The sequence below is a fragment of the Haemaphysalis longicornis genome, unplaced genomic scaffold (genome assembly GCF_048455015.1).
Source record: "Haemaphysalis longicornis isolate Haplotype H1 unplaced genomic scaffold, Haemaphysalis longicornis Haplotype H1 scaffold_6, whole genome shotgun sequence".
Lineage (NCBI taxonomy): Eukaryota > Metazoa > Arthropoda > Arachnida > Ixodida > Ixodidae > Haemaphysalis > Haemaphysalis longicornis.
This window is the reverse complement of record NW_027526407.1, coordinates 8,550,079-8,558,064: the sequence shown is the minus strand read 5'-3', so window position 1 is coordinate 8,558,064 and position 7,986 is coordinate 8,550,079. Positions and strand designations below refer to the sequence as shown.

Genomic DNA, 7,986 nt, shown 5'->3' with positions numbered 1-7,986 from the left:
TCCATTTTTGTAGACTGTGCTGAATAATCGCCTAACTTTAAACGTTATGCTTTGTTTCTGCACTTTTATGTTTATCGTAATGCGTTCATAAATAATAATTAAGAGCGGGGGCGGTAATTTATTACCCCGGAACACAATTATTTCCTGAGAAATTCTATATGCAGAAAACAAAAGCCCATTGCAAAATGGAACTCAGGTGCGCTCAAAATTCTGCCGTTAATATCTTTATCTGGCGCAAGAAAAACCCGTGATATCCTCTTGTTTCTCGAATGCGGTGGTACATAGTATGTAGATAATCTTTTGATCGAATAAATTGTAGTCTGCTTAGTAAAAGTTGAATTGGTATGTACCTAACAAACTTGAAAAATAATATAGACAATAAATACCACATGCATAAATATGCCACGTCAAGTGAACACTCACATTTATGGCAATCTATGCACACTCAGGGTATCACAATTTATTATATAACGGCTTATATAACGCTGTATACGGATTCAATGTTTTCGTGTAACAACGTAATGGGTGCCCTGAAATACACTCTCTTTGCTAAGGGGGGAACAGCGTGTGCTACTAACAGCTCGCGTGTGGTTTGTTTTCGCCTTGTTCCCTCAAACAACACACATCACGCCTTGTATTTCAAGCACAAAATTTGCAAGTATGACAACATAACCATCATTAGCTTTTTGGACCCTATTGTGGTGATTTAACAACCTGTCAAACAAACGGCTCCCAGAGTGACCAGATGAATCTTATACCGTAGTTAATCAACCTAATGGCGCTTTTACTTTCAGTGAACCATTGTATGAACATGGCTCATGTGAGGGAGCTGAAACGCCGCTTTTAGTTTTTAGTTCTTGTTTATTTTCTACGTTCCGTGTTTTTTTATATTCCTTAATGTATCCCCGCAACCAGACCAGCTTTCGCCGAGCCTCTGACTTCAAGATTAAATCTACTTGACATGAGGCAACAGATAGGCTATGCACAGATTGCTTCATGACAGTGCCTGGGCTCGAGATTCCGCAGCCTTCCGTGTAGCTATATGCACTGAAGAATTGTCTTCCTCTTTTCGTTCGCGCTGGAGGGCCCGCAAGAATAGCCCGGTCGATAGCGAGGCTTAGGGAATAAGCACCAAGAGAGTAACCTTGAACCCCTCGCCTAGTAATGGGGATAACTTGCGCAGAAGCACGTGTTTAGCCGGTCCAGATGGCCGCGAGCAATAAAGCACAGGCAAAGCCGTCGTTAAAACAATCACCCCGTAACGTGCTCCCTCAGCGTTGAGGGGGGTTCAAGCGCGCCAAGCGGTACAAAATAATGGCGCAGCTTCACCACCGAGGCTGTTGGAAACATGTGACGCGATGAATGACCTTGATTTATGTAGGGTTCTAGAGATTTTTGTAAAACTACGCTACCCTTGGGCAATATACCAACATATGAGCACATGGCGTGCCAACCTGTGGTGCATACAAGTAGTATACTGCGCGAGATCCGACATGTTGCTTTTCGCACGGGTGGTGGCTACCAGACCCGCCAACAGCATCACCCAGAAAACACGGTGCCTGTGCCTCACCGCTGTACAAACCGCAAGCTGGCGCATGGTGTCTTTTTTGGCTAATAGTCAAAAACACAACATGGGGTAATTTGGGAACGCGACAAGGCCACGTGATACCATGCCCTACGTTGAATCGGTTGATGGAAAAAGCAGCAGGTTTTTGCGTAATCGTGACGCGGCCGGCCTGATGTGCCGGAGTTCAGCCTCCAATGCCTGGCCGGTGAGCCGCTCCAGGTCGTAACAAACCCTAATTCTCCATAGCCTGCGCTAGCTGCATATTCTGCTTGGGATAGACGCTGCGCCATGTGTCTGCTCCGGCTGCCCTGCATCATTTCTCTTTCAGCGGAGTGTGATAACGCTACTACGTTCCGTGCATATAGAAAAAGTTTGAGTTCTCCACATTTTCTTTTCTTTAGTGTTTTGGTAATACTATTAAATGTTCCCAATTGCAGGTCAGCTTTCGTGTTGGGGAGTTCTTTTGCTTTAGTCTGCAGGCTGTTTTTAGGAAGTCAAATAATGAATTTGAGGGCAGTTAAGGTGAGGTTTTATTTGCTGATGACATGGTTCACTTTTACTTTATCTCTTTTAGTGTTTTGCGCTCTTAACTCGAATAAATAAAACATTTATATTGTGTGCCGTGTTTTTACGTCTTTCATTTCGCTTGAATAAAATAATGCAAAACTTACAGTGAAAATATTTGCTGCCCATTGGCTTCTCGTTGAACGTCAGAAATATGCCGCAGGTATTATTTTCGTCTTGATAGGCCAGCTCCTCTGAGTATTCTTGATCCGGCGCTTTTTACGTCAATGCAAGTGATAGAAAAGAAATAACATGAGCGATAAATACAGCGCCAGAAGACTACTTACAATCACTTCATATCAATGGGTACATTGACCTCGGAGCATCTTTGCCTTATTGAGCTGGGAGCACCATCGCTTTATGTTATCGTTTCTCGCATGTCACTTCTAAGGCAATGGTAAAAGTTACCAATTTACAGTTACATCCCCAACTGCTTGTTTTCTCTGCCAATGAAGCACCACATGTTCCGTAATTTTTTTAACGATTTAGTTACTTTAATGCCATTAGCAGTACTGAAGACAACGCCGTTGAACAACTCGCCATAAATTGATGTTTCTGCGCAACACGACTTCTCACGATAAGCATTCCATTGCCGCAAATAGAAAACGTAGGACATAAGGGCTAAAGGCATATTCCCACGGAGTGCCTGGCCTTACGAGAGGATCGTGTTCAGGAAGGTTCGGTCAAATGGGTTGTAAAGAGAATTCACAACTTGGAAAAAGCATTCACAAAGCATTCACAATATGGATTCCTCGAGATCTTCTAGCCTTCATTCGAACGATACGAATGCCCGTCGGGAACGTTCATAGTAGGCCATCGCCCTCGCCCGTTCAAAGGGGTCACTACCCTTTTCTAAGGTTCGTAACTTCACTGCGAAATATTTTTTAGTATATACAACCGCCTAAATACTTTTTTCGCGTCTGCGGGGCCGTCACTGAAGGTCGCCAAGGTTACTGAGCTTGAGTTCTAGCGGTTAATAAAAAGATGCATTTAAATTTATATTGTTCTTCATGGAGGTTGAAAGCGAATGAGAACCATATATACAATGCTTAATGAGTCATATGCCGAATAAACTCGGAGGTAGAGCACAAAAATATTTTATTGAGTTTGAAGCAGCGGCTATTTGAGGGGATATTTTTTTGTTAACTCTTGAACGGCACCACTTGGAGGTTTTCCCATGAATATTTTGGTTCTTCAAAGTTTATATTTTTCGAAAAAAAAATATTTTACACTTTATGTGCTCTCGCACATATCTGTGTGCGAGAATTTGCTGCGCAATATGGACTGTGGTGCTCTAGCTGTCCTTTTGAAGATAATCGTATTCAGAATCTTTTGAAGACAATGAAACACACCGCTTCAACATTTGTGTTTTGCTTCTACGCTCAAAAACAAATTTCGTCGCTTCCAAACACAAATACTTTTATATTCCACGTGTAGTCCATCTGGCGACAACCTCCAAATGAAAGACAGTTGAGGTTGTCACCTAAAAGAAATGTAAAACTGTTTAAATACTCAAAATTGTGCTACCAGGTTTATCTTGAATGAACCACCTGAAAAATGCAATATACAAAATTACCCAATTCTTCTAATATAATTGTCCACAAGATGCCTCGTACGCAGGGGCGAGTATTGTAGGAATTACGTTTCAACACTATGAATACGGAAGCACTGCGATTAGTTTTGTGTGCTTCAGATTTTGAAGAGAAAACTTGATCTCTGCGCTACAACTACAAGGAATATTTGGTTGCACGAGTCTCGGAGTTTGCACATTTTACACTAATCAAAAGAAACACCAGCAGCTCAAGGTAAATCGGAACTGCTGAGTGTGCTAACACCGTATGCTGTAGTTTTTGCTTACTTTTTTACGAAAGAGCTAGACAGCATTTGTTCAAATAACGAACTGAAGTTTCAAGCACAAAAGCAAAGGTTAACTTTTCGTTTGGTTCTCTGAAGTGCAGCTTCTGTAATCATCAATAACATAATCACATATTTTTAGTTGTATGTTGTTCAAAAACTGCAAGTAATCTGACCACTGGTTGAATATTTAAAGCCTAAACATAGATGTAGTAGTATTTGTCAGTCTCGGTAATTGTTTGAATACGGGGTTCAACTAACGCGGAGTAACTCGCCAGCAAGACCCCCGTTTTATTTTTAAAAAGAACTCCTTCTTTGATCATATTGTCTATCATACTGATCATACTGTCTATCCGCTTCCGCGCATAGACGACGCCCTCGACTGCCTCAATGGTGCCAGATACTTTTCGTCGATTGACCTGAGATCTGGTTACTGGCAGATAGCCGTTGATGCGGAAGACCGCGAAAAGACTGCATTTGTGACCCCTGATGGCCTTTACCAATTCCGGGTAATGCCATTTGGTCTGTGCAATGCTCCGGCCACATTCGAGAGAATGATGGACTTCCTTTTGCGAGGTTTTAAGTGGACCACGTGCTTATGTTATCTAGACAACGTCATCATCTTCTCACCCACATTTGAGACACACCTGGAGCGCCTGTCAGATATCCTTGAAATATTTCGACGCCCTGGTCTCCAACTAAATTCCAAGAAGTGTCGCTTTGACCACCGCCAGATAACAATTCTTGGGCACCTGGTCGACGCCTCTGGAGTTCAGCCCGACCCCGACAAAGTTCGAGCCGTCACCGATTTCCCCGTTCCACGCTCGACTCACGATGTCCGCAGCTTTGTCGGACTTTGCTCCTATTTTCGCCGCTTTATAGAAAATTTTGCCCACGTCGTTCGTCCTCTCACGGACCTTTTGAAGAACGGTGCCACTTTTACATTGGGTCCCGATCAAGCCCAAGCATTCGGCACTTTGATTTCCCTCCTAACGTCACCGCCAATTTTGGGCCACTTCGATGCTTTCGCTCCCACCGAAGTGCGTACCGACGCCAGCGGCCACGGGATGCGAGCCGTATTGGCCCAATCGCAAGCCGGCCAAAACCACGTGATTGCGTACGCCAGCCGTTTGCTGTCGAAGTCGGAGCGCAATTATTCCATTACAGAGTGCGAGTGCCTTGCTCTTGTCTGGGCCCTCGCAAAATTTCGTCCCTACTTGTACGGCAGACATTTTAAAGTCATCACAGATCACCATGCGCTGTGCTGGCTTACCAACTTGAAAGACCCCACCGGAAGGCTTGGTCGCTGGGCATTACGTCTGCAGGAGTATACGTTTTTCGTCACCTTTAAGCCGGGTCGCTTGCATAAAGACGCCGACAGCCTCTCACGTCACCCTGTTGAGCCCCCTGAGGCAACCCCACCTACTGATGTCGCTTGCGTGTTCGCAATATCAGACTTTCTCCACATCGGTGACGAGCAGCGCCGGGACCCGTCGCTCCGTTCCCTCATTCAACGACTTACCTGTTCATCACCCGATTCTTCCACGCGCAACTTCACCCTACGACATGGCGTCTTATACCGCCATAACTTCCGTGTTGACGGTCCGGACCTCCTCCTCGTTGTGCCCAGCCATTTGCGTTCGACCGTCCTGTACCAGCTACACGACATACCCACCGCAGGCCACCTAGGAATAACCAGAACTTATGATAGAGTGCGGCGTAGGTTCTTCTGGCCTGGCCTTTACCGATCTGTACGCCGCTACGTTGACTCGTGTGACAGCTGCCAGCGTCGGAAAAAGCCTTCCACACTTCCTTCTGGAGAACTTCAACCCCTCGACATTCCCCATGAGCCGTTCTTCCGCGTGGGTCTCGATTTACGTGGTCCCTTCCCACTGTCTTCAGCGGGAAAGCGGTGGGTCGCCGTTGCGACAGATTACACCACGCGGTACGCCATCACCCGCGCCCTTACAACAAGCTGCGCGACTGACGTCGCTGACTTTCTTCTCTACGACGTCCTTCTGCACCACGGCGCGCCCCGCCAGCTTCTAACTGACCGCGGGAAAAACTTTCTGTCCAAAGTTATCGACAACATCCTCCGCTCTTGCTCGACGAAACACAAGCTTGCCACGGCCTATCACCCGCCAACTAATGGCCTCACCGAACGTTTGAACCGGACGCTAACCGACATGCTGTCTATGTACGTGTCGTCTGACCACCGAGACTGGGACCTTCCATTACCATTCGTAACTTTCGCGTACAACACCTCCCGCCATGACACGTCCGGTTTCTCCCCATTTTATCTACTGTTTGGCCGTGAACCGGCTTTGCCTTTGGACTAGCTCCTTCCTGCCTGCTCCTCTGAATACGGTCGCGATGCTATCACTCGCGCCCATCAAGCTCGTCAACTGGCTCGCGACCAGCTTCTTGCTTCGCAAGTCTCACAAAAGACACGGTACGACGAACGTCACCGCGCGGTCCACTTTCTTTCGGGATCCCTCGTCCTGCTCTGGTCCCCTGCACGTCGTGTTGGCCTGTCCGAAAAACTGCTCCAACCCTATTCTGGTCCATACAAAGTGTTGCGTCGTGTCACAGATGTGACGTATGAGGTCGCTCCTACCGTCTCTACTTGGGCCTCATCCTCTACTGTCCCGCCTACCAGTGTTGTCCATGCCGCCCGCCTCAAGCCATATCAGCTCCCGCTGACCAATTCTCCTTAGACAGCACCGAGACGGTGCCTCTTCCGCCGGGGGTCATGTGACGGGGCAATCCCTGTTCGCGCCAAACATGCGGTGGGCGCTGCGCCGCTGATAGAAGACGACGAGATCGACAACGCTTGGCCCCGGACTCGCGCTGCTGCCTAATCCAGTGCTTCTCAGCTTATTCGGACTAATAAATAGCTTCCCTTTACGCGTCTTTGCCACGTAACAATATTATGCAAACCACAAGAGAACGAGTCATTTGAAGTCAGGACCACACAAACAGCAAGAGAAATGGTGATTTCCAAATGTTGCTGTACTATTTTTGTATTTCAGTTGTGTTAGGGCATTTTCGATGTTTTCGAAAATGCCCTTACTACATTACGTACCATTACTTTGTGAGAACCACACATTGTAACGTTTTAAAACAAAATAAAGCGAAGCCTACCTTGTGAAGTAATTTGCATTATGGTTGGTTCGTGCCAAAATTCTTCGTCATAAAACACTCCAAGTAGTTTCTGAGTCGTCGTTACTTTCCCTCTAAAAATTAAACCACAATATCAAAAATCGTTAAACTGCGTGTTCCGTATGGTGCTTAAAAAATAAACGTGTACAAATTTTCACCTGTAGGTACTGTTGGTTATATACTTTCTTTTGAAGAAGACTTTTTTGTATGTTTCGTAGAAAGGTCTATCAACCTTACACGTCGTGCCTTCTGTCGTACCGAGGTAAGTCCATATGTAGCTTGTTGTGTTCAAGAACTGGAACATAAAAACACTGGTTTATTGTTTTGTATTTTAATCATATTGCTGCAGTATTCGTATAACGGCCCTGAGCAATGCAATATTTTTTTAAATGTTGCACTTTGTAAAATATTCCTCTACCTGTAAGGGTAACTGCAAAAAGTAATTTAAAGTATAGGTCATTGTACGTTTTACAAAAACAGTATGGGGGGGTTAAACATTTCCCAAAACGAACAGACTAAAATTCCGTCCTTGCTGAGAAACATGATAAAGTTCACAGATACAGTAAGCACTAACCACCAAATTAAGGGTGTGTAGAGAATTGCAGGTTAGGGGGCATACTAAGTATTCGGTTGGACTGCTGGCAGTACCAATATTCGAACAAAAGACCTTCATAAGATTATGAACAGGGAGGTTCTTTCAACGAAAACACAAAGCAAAAAACTTACCGAGACTAAGGATTGAATAAAAATAAGAAATTATGAAAAGTATAACTTATAAGGCTAGGGAGTGAAGTAAAGCAAGAATATTGAGACTAAGCACTGAATGAAACTGAGAACCA

At 45.2% G+C, this 7,986-nt stretch overlaps 1 long non-coding RNA gene across 1 annotated transcript; it reads right to left on the bottom strand.

Moving 5' to 3' along the window:
- Positions 1–2,239: 2,239 nt before the first annotated feature.
- LOC144141538 (uncharacterized) lies at positions 2,240–7,426 on the bottom strand. The gene is made up of 3 exons (XR_013316634.1): positions 7,306–7,426; positions 7,130–7,221; positions 2,240–2,346 (listed from the first exon to the last, which is right to left on the bottom strand). It is a non-coding gene; the product is annotated as an uncharacterized LOC144141538 (long non-coding RNA).
- Between the last annotated feature and the right edge of the window lie 560 nt (positions 7,427–7,986).